Source organism: Dipodomys ordii, unplaced genomic scaffold (genome assembly GCF_000151885.1).
Source record: "Dipodomys ordii isolate 6190 unplaced genomic scaffold, Dord_2.0 Scaffold43, whole genome shotgun sequence".
NCBI lineage: Eukaryota > Metazoa > Chordata > Mammalia > Rodentia > Heteromyidae > Dipodomys > Dipodomys ordii.
Genome location: NW_012267259.1, coordinates 5,266,982 through 5,278,802, shown reverse-complemented (window position 1 = coordinate 5,278,802; position 11,821 = coordinate 5,266,982). Strand labels below are relative to the sequence as shown.

At 41.6% G+C, this 11,821-nt stretch overlaps 1 pseudogene; it reads right to left on the bottom strand.

Annotated features, from left to right (window-relative positions):
* Positions 1 to 10,108: 10,108 nt before the first annotated feature.
* Positions 10,109 to 11,529, bottom strand: LOC105987586 (annotated as a pseudogene).
* Positions 11,530 to 11,821: the final 292 nt, after the last annotated feature.

The window sequence follows — 11,821 nt, the reverse complement described above, 5'->3', positions numbered from 1 at the left end:
AAAGTAAAAGTAGCAACAGCCTAGAGCAACAGCAGGGGAGCATATAGCCAATCCCAGGAAGTCACTGCAAATGGTCAGGTAAGATACTAACCCAGTCACACTGCAGTTGAAGGGCAGAGCTAATTTAAGACTTTTTTTTTCTTTTTATTCCTGTACTTATGGTTTGAACTGTTGGCTTGGCTCTTTTGCTTGAAGCTAGCATTCTTCAACTTAGGCCACAGTTCCACTTCTGGCTTTTTGCTGATTAATTGTGTCAGATTATTTGGACTTGGACAGAAAACCACACAGATATCCAGGTACAGAGAACAAAGACAGGTTTATTGCCAGAAAAGGGGCAAGCAAGACCCCTTCTCACAAGGGAGAAGTGAGAAGAAGCGTCGGCTATTGTCTGAGGTGACCTATATAACCTAGGAGTTCCTAGAAGGAACTAGAAGGCAGAGACCCTGTTGTGGACATGTGGGCCAAAGGCTTCATTATGACAGACTAGGGTTGATGGCTGCTGGCCAAATAGTAGATAAGGGGTCCTGCAGCTGCCCAGACCTGAAAGTCACTCTAAGGGGCTCTTGTTGCCTTATATGGTGGTGGCTGCCCCCAGAGAAGTGCCATCCCAAGGTAAAGTAGGTTGGAGGCTTATTATTTACTGCCTTTACTACATGGGCCTAGTGTTGCCTAGGAAGGGAGCATGCTAAGCTGTGGAGAGGGGGAGGCACGTGTTAAGCTATGGGAAGGGAGCTCATTGGGATAACAAATTTACAGACTTTCCTACCCCAGGCTGGCTTCAAATCCAGAGGGCTCAGATCTGAGCCTGCTGAGCAGCTAGGATTACAATAGCTGTTGGGATTACAGGCCTGAGCCACTGGCCCCATTGGCCCACTTATTTTTTATTTTTTGGGTCCGGTCATGGGGCCTGAACTCTGGGCTTGGGCGCTGTCCCTCAGCTCTTCAGCTCAAGGATAGTGCTCTACCACTTGAACTACAGCACCACTTCCAGCTTTTTCCTTTTTGCTTTTATGGTGCTGAGGAATTGAACCCAGGGCCTCAGGCATGCAAGGCAAGCACTCTACCACTGAGCCATCTTCCCCAGCCCCGGGCCCACTTACTTTTAACATTAGTGTTTGACCTATCATTCTCCTGTTAGGTAAACTTCTCTGAATCTGTTGTTAAATTTAGCACACCACTAGCTTCCACACTCAAAAGCTCTCAGCTGACATCTGAAACCTGTAGGAAAGATTTCCCCTTTTTACCCAGCTTGCTTCCCACCAATGTACTTGCTGAATGCATTGATTTATGACTTCCTTTGTTCTTTGGCTATAAAAGTCCATGTAGCCTCTTTTGCTTTGGAGCATGTCATTCAGGGTAACTTGAAGCACTATTCCCAGGTCACAGTTACTTGTCATTGCTCAGAATAAACTTCCTATTTCCTTCAAGCAGAATTCTTGTTTGAAGTGAACAGTTTATTTATATGTGTGTATAGATGTTTATATTAACATGTATATACACACAGAATATTTTTTGTTTGGAGTTTAGTTGGGGGGGGCTTATTGTTGTTTTGGTTTGGGTTTTTGCTCTTTATATGATTCTGTTTGTTACCAGTTGGGATATGAGAAACTCTTTGAAGAACATTCTGATGGATCCATAAAGGAGGAAGAATGAGAACCAGAGGTTGGCTCAGTGGCTCAGAGACCAAATCTTCTTCTTTTTGTATTTAACTCTTAGACATGTGGAACATGTCCCTAAAATTGCTATTAGGATCTGCATCCCTTGTTTAGATCCTTGCTGTTTACTCTGTGAATGTGGTTTGGCATGTAGAAAGCACTAGAACTGAAATTACCCTTTGGCCACTGAATTCTCACATTATAACTCAAATGTCCCATCATTTTCAAACAGCATTTTTGCCGTTGTTTGCTTAGGTTTTTTTTTTTCTTCTAGGTTGAGGATGATGCAAACCACTGAAATTCTCTGGCAGATGAAAGCCCCAGGTTTATTATGAATCCTAGGCTCAACATGTTGCTTGAGTAAATGTGAGTTTGCATTGAAAAGGAACCCATACAATCAAATCCCTTGTAATCAATTGTATTTATTTCCCTCACCTGTCCAATTTGAAGTATGGTTTTCAATTTAGAGAAAAGATATACAAGTAGAGCCTTGGAAATGCTATGGGAGCAAGCAGGGCTGGCTTCATGAGTATGTACCTCAGCAGTCACATAGAGCTCTAAAAACAAGAAGAGCCCCATGCTTGATTTAATATTCTGGCTGTTACCTTAAAATTCTTAGTAATATTTAAACAAGAAAGTTCACATTTTCATTCTGCAATGAACCATACAGTTTTTTTATGTATGTGTATCAGTAACAGGAACACAGATGAGTTGCTGCGTAGAAAATGGCACTTATAAAACACCTATCTGTTGGGCACAGAGCTAAAAGCCTGAAATGGAACATTACATTCTGTGCACTAGCTCAAGACAGACAGGCATTATCATTCTCATTTTACCAAAGATGAAACAGCTTAGAAAAAAAAACTAAGTGCTCTGCTTATTTTCAGAGTTTTCTACAGGGAAGAATTCATTAATAATGTTACTGGATAGAAGAAAATCAACTCCCTGTGGCCATTTTCCTTGATGCTTCAATCATCCAAGGACTTGCAGTAGGGAAAGTAAGCACCCTTAATTAGATTAGTAGTCATCAAAGTAAATGTTATATAGTTGTCATGTATTGGTCTGCTGTGGAGTATTTTAGAGAAAGTTATTTTCTGCTCTTTTTTTTTTCTACAAGTCCTTCCCCCTGCCCCGGTTTTAATTAATAAATTCTAATCTAGGATAATTGCAGGGAATAAATATCTTGAGCTTGGATCATCATTGTATATCTAAGTGCCAAATGTGAAAAACAACTGCAAGACTGGGTAAATGAGACTAATTAAGTAAAATTATGATTGAAACAATAGTTACTGGGACAAGGAGTTGCAAAGCAGGGCTACTAGAAAAAGAAGATGGGCTATGCGGATGTAGCGGCACAGACCTATTGCCAGCTACATGGTTTCTAGCCCAGGGATATGAGGCAGGTATGGAAAGCATAACAAGATCATGTCTCTTTAAAAAAAAAAAAAGCTGAGGACATTTCAGAGCAATAGAAGTTATGACACCATGAACTTACAGACATGGAAATAATTAACATGAGCCTTCATTTCCGTGAGGTGTGGACATAGGTGTTAGTGACTACTTCTCTCCTCCTAGCCAAATTAGCCACATATGGTTGTGAGGAAGAACCAACCCTAGACAGTATTCAAAGGCTTTGACATAAACAATGTGAGGCATTTATGAGTGTCGGCAGTTTATGTTGGTGGGTGGGTAAGTAGGTAGAGATTGAATATAGATTCAAACATAATTAAATTGAATTGACAAAGGCACAAAGGGATTGGTTGTATGAGGCTTTTAGCCTAATACAGTAATTCTCACCCAAGGAGGACTGTCCCTGGGGAGTTGGGGGGGGGTGTCTGAGCATGTCTAGAGATGGTTTTGGATGCTCACATCTGGATGCATCAGCTCAGTGCTGTAAATATTTAGTGATGTTGCTGAACATTGTACTGCACACAGCAGAGCCCACAAAGAATGTGTGTGTGTGTGTATGTGTGTGTGTGTGCGTGCGCATGTGCACGCACACGCCCGTACTGGGCTTCAGTACAAAACCTCATGCTCTCACTCTGCTTTTTCACTCAAGACTGGTACTCTACAACTTGAGCCACACCTCCACTTCTAGCTTTTTACTGGTTAATTGGTGATAAGAGCCTTTCAGATTTGTCTGCCTAGATTGACTTCCAACTGGGATGCTCAGACCTCAGCCTCCTGACTAGCTAGGATTACAGGTGTGTGCCACCCACTGTATGAGCAAAAAATTATTCAGCCCAGTGCCAGTTGGACCACAGTTGGTACCTTGCAGTTCTATACGATCTTGCTCTTTGCTACCCTCTGCAGATTAAGCTCTCCAGAGATAATTAAGAAGTAGCCTTCAGTAGTGTACTTTTAATTATGAACTGGACATTTTTCTTTTGTGTGTGTCAGGGAAGGGGATGGGAGAGGGCTAGGTCTTGAACTCAGGGCTTGGGCGCTGTTTCTTAGCTTCATTTTGCTCAAGGCTAGCACTCTAGCACTTGAGGTACAGCTCTACTTCCAGCGTTTTGTGGGCAGTTTATTGGAGATAAGAGCCTGATGGGCTCTCCTGCCTGGGCTGGCTTCAAACCACAATCCTCAGCTCTCAACCTCCTGAGTATTTTAGTAGGATATTTTTTTTTTCCAAAAAGAAGGATATAAAGAAGTGAAACGGTATTATTTAGCTGCTTCTCACTGTGAGAATTTACATTCTTTGGCTTACAAACAGATTTGGGGGCTAGAAAAGAATTAGGAAAAAAAAGGTCTGCTTTTTCATAAGAGTTTGTGGGTTGCCCCTAGGGTGAAAGTGAATGACAGTGAGTCAGAAATAATCTAGAAGGCTATGAAGCCCAAACCAGACAACACAAAAGGTTTTGAATGATTGGATGCAAACTGTAATTACACTATCCTGGTTGTTGTACAATGTGCATGTCGTATTTATGCTTAATAACTTTCAGCCAAGGGTCTCCTTTGCATAGAGCACTGGAGTTATAAGGAAAACTTTGTTTTTCTTCCTCTCTCTCTGCCTTGCCCTTTTCTCCATCCCATTGTACACTACAGCTACAGTTTTAAGCTTTTTTTTTCCTTGGTTCCACAGCTTGAATTTAGGGTTTGGACTCAATCTCTTAGATTTTTTGGGGGGGGGTTGGTTTTTTTTTATTTTGTTGTAGTTGTTTTTGCTTAAGACTAGCACTCTACCATTGTGCCACAGTTCTACTTTGGCGTTTTGGTGATTAATTGGAGATAAGATTCTCACAGACTCTCCTGCCCTGGCTGGCTTTGAACTGTGATCCTGAGTAGCTAGGATTACAGTCATGAGCCACACTGCACCCACCTCAAGCTTTCTTTACAAAACTTGAGTATAATTGCTATATACCACAGGTCTGACACCATGAGACGTTATGAGTCAAGGTGTTTTTTTTTTTTTAAGTCAGCCTCTCTTGATTGGATATTTCTTTGAGGTTTGTCAAACTATGTTAAAAAAAAGTGCATAGTCATATTAGTAATGATAGACTTAATGTTGCTTACCAGGCTATATGCCTTATGAACCTAGCTTTGTCATTTTGGATCAAGAGAAGAAGGAACCAATATGACCAGGATACAAATCTTTGCTCCTGACTGGTAAATAAAATCAGCAAGGATTAGTCATTGAGAGAAAGAAAACTGTTGTCATATAGAAAGTGCAAGGAGATTGACATGCAGCAGGTATGCTGTGTTAATTTGATAGGCATTCAGCTATAATGAAACATCCTTTTAAAGATAACTTTTTCCTGATTGCAGAAGTAATGTAATTATCACAGAAAATTTGGCAAATATAAAAAAAGAGCTAAGGAGAAAAGGGAAAGTAGACAATAATAATTCATACTCAAGATGATAAAAGATACTACACATTAAATTTTTGCACAAAGCAAAACTTTGTTTTATTTTTATTTTTATTTTGCCAGACATGGGGTCTGAACTCTAGACCGAGGCACGTCTCTCAGCTCTTCAGCTCAAAGCTAGCACTCTACCACTTGAGCCACAGCGCCACTTCTGGCTTTTTCTGCTTTGTGGTGCTGAGTAATCAAACCCAGGGCCTCGTGCATGCACGGCAAGCACTCTACCACTGAGCCACCTTCCCAGCCCCAAACTTCATGCTTTAATTCATAGATTGTGTGTATACATGTGTGTATATACATATGTGAATGCATATGTGTATATGTGTATACATGTGTGCATGTGTGTATATATGTGTGTGTTTTGAGATTGGGCCCATTATGTAATTTTTAACTTAATTGGCTTGAGATGAATATAAACTTTACATAAAGGAAAAATTATATTTACCAGACTTATTTCCTAAAGTTGATTCAAAACTTTCACTTGAGTTCATACTGATCTTAAAGATTCTGCTTGTCCTCTGCTTAAAGACAGATTTTTCTTCTACCCATCTTATAAGGAATTAAAAAGGAAAAATGTATCATTATAAAGTGAAAATCTTGCATAATTTCTTCTATACTTGAAGTGACCACAATGGACAGAATTTGATTTAAAAAAAATTTTTATTAGTCCTAGGGCTTGAACTCAGAGCCTGGGCGTTGTCCCTGCACTCTTTTTACTCAAGGCTAGCACTCTACTACTTTGAGCCACACCTTCACTCCCAGTTTTTTGGTGGTTAATTGGAAATAAGAGTCTTATGGACTATCTTGCCCAGGCTAGCTTTGAACTACAATCCTCAGATCTCAGCCTCCTGAGTAACTAGGATTACAGATATGAGCCCCCAGCCCCTAGCTCTGAATTTGATAAATATTGTCTGGTTTTTATTTATACTAGTATAGGTGAACACAATGCAGCCATCTCTTAATTTATACGAGGTGCACCACAACCTATTATTGGGCCCTAGGCTTTTTCACTTACTGTATATTGAACATTTCTTTTATCAGAGCACAATAATTGACTGGCTTTTTTCCCCAGTGCTGTAGACTGAACACAGTACTTTACCCAGGCAAGGCTAGTACTCTGCCACTGAGCCACACCCTTATTCCTAACAGCCTTCTTTCTGATGGCTGTATTGTTGTTCTAGTTCTAATTTTTTTCTATTACTACTAATGCTGCCATATATTCTTGATATTATATCTCTGTCCATTTTTCAAGTTTTATCCCATGCTTTTCTAGGAAAAAACTTAGTCTTCTAAAGTTCTATATGAATGTTAGCTTTTTATTTTGACATTAATAAGTATATGTAAACACTGTGATGCATGAGGCCTCCAAATAGTCTCTCAAGTCCTGCTTCACTATGTCTCTGTTGACATCTTCCCTTGCAAACCATACAAACTGTCATCTAATATATATCACAATTTATGTACCCCAGAGCGGGCTATGATCTTTTAATAATGTAATATATAATTTTTACTTTCCTGCTAAGAGCCTTTGGAGGATTTTTATAGTCTACGGAATAAAATTCAAACATCTTCTTGCATGTCTCTCAAAACCCTCACAGGGCCCTCTTCCTCCTCCTTTCTTCTTCTTCCTCTTTCTCCTCTTCTTCCTTCTCCTCCTCCTCTTCCTCCTCTTTCGTCTTCTTTATGTATGCACTAGGGTTTGAACTCCAGGCCTCTTTCACTAGGCTTTTTCTGCTTATAGCTGATGCTCTACTGCTTCAGCCATGCCTCCAATCTGGTATTTTGATAGTTAATTGGAGAGAGTGTGTGTTACAGATTTTCTGCTCTTGCTGGCTTTGAACTTTTAATTCTTAGATACCAACCTTCTGAGTAGCTAGAACCACAGGTGTGAGCCACAGGCATCTGGCCTCTTTTCTATTTGTAATGGGCATTTATCTTTCCCATATTCATCCCTTTTTTATTGCTATCACAAAACACATGGGGCAGAATGCTTTTGAATCAAAAAAAAAAGTTTGTGTAGTTCACACATTTGGAAGCTGGAAGCCTCAACACCACAGCACCAGCCTCGGTGTGTCCCCTCTCCCAGAGCTGCACCACCCTGTGGCAGGTGGCCATGGTGAGATCATGTGGAAAGAAATGAGAGAGTGGGCTGGGAAGGTGGCTCAGTGGTAGAGCACTTGCCTTGCATGTATGAGGCTCTGGGTTTGATTCCTCAGCACCACATAAACAAAAAGAAAAAAAGCTGGAAGTGGCGCTGTGGCTCAAGTGGTAGAGTGCTAGCCTTGAGCTGAAGAGCTAAGGAACAGCGCCCAGGCCCAGAGTTCAGGCCCCATGACTAAACTCCCCCCCCCCAAAAAAAAAGAAACCAAAGAGTTCGTGGTAAGATGAAATGCCTTCTCTGATATGAGTGTGCACACTGCCAGACAGGAAGTCAAAGTCTTGGTGAAGCCAGGCTTTTGTAACAACTTCTCATGAGAACTAATCAGGGTCATGTGAGAAATATTCCCTTCTTCTCCCAAGAGCATGCCCACACTGAACAAGGGCATCCTGTTATGCCCCACATCTTAAAAGTCCACACCAGGGGCCGGGAAGGTGGCTCAGTGGTAGAGTGATTGCCTTGCACACATGAGGCCCTGGGTTCGATTCCTTCGCACAACATAAGCAGAAAAAGTCTGAAGTGGCACAGTGGCTCAAGTGGTAGAGCACTACCCTTGAGCTGAACAGCTGAGGGACAGTGCCCAGGCCCAGAGTCCTGGCCCCACAGCTGACAAAAAAAAAATCCGCACCAGTAGCCTGATGCTTGTGGTTCATGCCTGTAATCCTAGCTGTTCAGGAGTCTGAGATCTGAGGACCATAATTCAAAGCCAGCCTAGGGAAAGAAAGTCCATGAGACTCTTTTTTTTTCTTTCTGCTTATGTGGTGCTGAGGAATTGAACCCAGGGCCTCATGTATGCAAGGCAAGCGTTCTACCACTGAGCCACCTTCCCAGCCCCAAGACTCTTATCTCTAATAAACAATCAATAAACTAGAAGTCAAGTGGTGAGCACTAGCCATGAGCAAAAGAAACTCAGATACAGTACCCAGGCCCTGTTTTCAAGTCCCAGGACCCCCCTCCCCCCACCCATATACACACACAAGTCTACACCACTACCCTGGGGAAACAAATTTCAGGGCATGAGTAATTTCCATTTAAGCCATACCATTCCACATTAAGCTCTATTCTGTTCTGGGCCTACGTATTCATCTGTTAGAGTCACCAAGCTGCAGAGCCAGGAGAGTCTATTCTGAACCAGAAAGTATGAGAACCAGGAGAATGGATGGTTTCAGTTCTAATCCAATCCAAAAAGTCCAGACAATTTTCCCCAGATCAAAGTGAGGGAGAACATAAGGCCTTCCTTAGCCCTTTTTGTTCTCTTCAAGTCTTCAATGGATTGGATGTCATGCACACTCATATCAGAGAAGGCAATCTGCTTTACTTAGTCTGCTGATTCACATATTAATCTCATGAGAAACCGCTTCAAAGGCTTGCTCAGAATGTTTAACCAAATAATCTAGGTTCCCATGGCCTTCTCAAGCTGACACAGTTGACACGTGAATTAACCATTAGAGGACCATTTCCTGCCTCCAGACAATACAATAGTTTCACGAAGTTGTTTCTCTCTCTCTCTCCCTCTCTCTTTCTCTCTCTCTCTCTCTCTCTCTCTCTCTTTCTCTCTCTCTCCCTCTCTCTCTCCTTTTACAAATTTTTAAAGGTCAACAGTTCAGGCCAACCTTACCAAAATCCTGGTCTCTCCGAGTAACCACATTCTCGCATATATTACCGAGTTTCATTTTCAACTCTTATTCTAATATGTGATTATCTTATTTACTTATTTAAAAATCTCTCCTGTTAAAATATAAATTATTTTAAGGTGGGGGCTTTGTGGGTTTTATACTTTACTAGAAGCCACCAAAAATATGTGTGCAGTAAAGAAACAATATTATTTCAACATCAATGAAAAAGTTGTTGCACACCTGGAAATCTGTTAGATTTTAAAAGACCTCTCTAAGCAAATGTTCCATACAGAAGAGTTTGAAACTGTGTGTATCTAAATAATGGATTTAGGAAATAAGCTTAATCCCTCCCCTACCCTTTTTGGTACAGGTACTGGGGCTTGAACTCTTGAGTCTCATGCTCTTGCTTGGCTTTTTTTAAGGGTGATGGTCTACTGCTTGAACCATACCTTCACTTTGAGCAGTTTGCTAGTTAACTAGCAATAAGAGTCCCTTGCATTTTTCTGCCTGGGCTGGCTTCATGCTGCAATCTTTAGCTCTCAGCCTCACGAGTAGCTAGGATCACAGGTATGAACCACCAGTGTCTGGCTTAATCTGCCCCTTTTTGCTGGTGGGCTAGATATAGCAACTTACTGCCAAAGAACACACAATGTAAAGGGAGGGAGGAATAATAAATTTACAGTGGTGAAACTGTAGCCACTGATGGTCTTGTGAATACTACATAACTCTGATAGAAAGCACTCCGAAGGAGACAGCATCACTTCCATGCATTGTAGCAAAAAATTCCTAACATTGGTGAAGTCACCAGAAACATTAGGCAAACCCAAATTGAGAGACTTCCTACAAACCAACCAATATTCATCAAGAGTCAAAAGATCATGAAAGACAAGAAAGGAAGGAGATGCAACAATTAAATCAACATAACATTGCAGATTGGATTCTGAGGAAAACAGAATGTCAATGTAAAACTCAGTCAACTTTAAAACAAAATCACACTTATAGAAAAACCATCAATATTGTGTCAATGTTTGTTTCATTGTTTTAAATGAGGAGCCATGGTAATATAAGATGTTAAAAATTGGGAAATTGGTAAAGGGCTTTAAGAAAACTCTATGGCATTTTCAACTTTTCTCCTTTTTTTCTTTTTCTTTCCTTTTTTTTTTTGAACCACTACTGGGGCTTGAATTTAGGGCCTTACTTTCTTAACTTTACCAATCACATCTGATGCTTTACCACATGAGCCATGCCTCCAGTCCAGCTTCTTTCTGGTTAAATAGAGATAGACTCAAAAGTGATACTCAGATCTCAGCCTTCTGAGTAACTAGGGTAATAGGAATAAGCTATTGGCTTCTGGCTTTTTACTTTTCTGTAACTATGAATTTATTCCAAAATAAGTTTACATTTGGAAAAATCACAAAACCAGAATCTAAATAAACCATCTTTCAATTTTTTTTTTGTCAGTCATGGGGCCTGAATTCTGGGTCTGGGCACTGTCCCTTAGCTCTTCAGCTCAAGGCTAGCACTCTACCACTTGAGCCATAGTGCCACTGCTGGCCTTTTCTGCTTATATGGTGCTGAGGAATCAAACCCAGGGCCTCATGCATGCCAGGCAAGCACTCTACCACTGAGCCACCTTCCCAACCCCATGCTCTGCTTCTTTAATGCAGGCAGAAAACCCTCTGCATTTGAAGTTGCACGACCCTGCAGCCAGCAAGATGTTGTTGGGATGGCAGTCCAGGCTTAGGACGGTGGAGCGGGTTGGCTTCTTCAAGTGCTTGCTCACTCCCCAGTCATTTTCAGACTCGAAGTAACAAATGGTAATGACTTGGGGTCTACTGCCCACAGCACATTGGTTCTGGAAGGGTGACCACTTCACAAACGTGGCTGCACGATGAATCCTAGGGATCACCAGCGTGGACTTCCACATACCGTCTTTCTGGCTCCAGACATAGGCATGGCTGTCTGCCCCCCCTCCCCCCCCACAAGTGACAACGATGATGCGGTCGCTCTTTGGAGCCCAGTCAATCAATGTCTGTGATGTGCCCATCCACGATGCTCCTTCAGCTCCTGAGCCTTCACCCACTGACTCCCGTTCTTGTCGATGTGCACCTCATGATTATTGGGGCGAACGATCTGGGTTCGGTCCCTGTTCCAGGCAGGACAGGTGATGGGCTCTAGTAAGAACTGGTGCAGCGACATGATTCTCAGTGTTTTCAAAGAACAGAAAGCTGGGGTCGGGGAGGTTTTGGGGCTGGAGGGTTCTGGGAGGAGGGTTCGAGGACTCCAGCGAGCACTGTGCGGGCGGAGGACCAAATTCTGCCTTTTTATAGGACCCATCATACACATGAATTGACATTTTTGGGGTTATGTTAAAAATTTTAACTTGTCAGCTATTTGTTCTCACTTCTGTTACCATACTTCAAAATCTTACCACTGCAGTTCATGCACACCAAAGTTTATAGCTGAAGAATTTTTTTGAACATGGTGTCACAGAACAATTACTACTGATGAAATCACCTGTTGGAA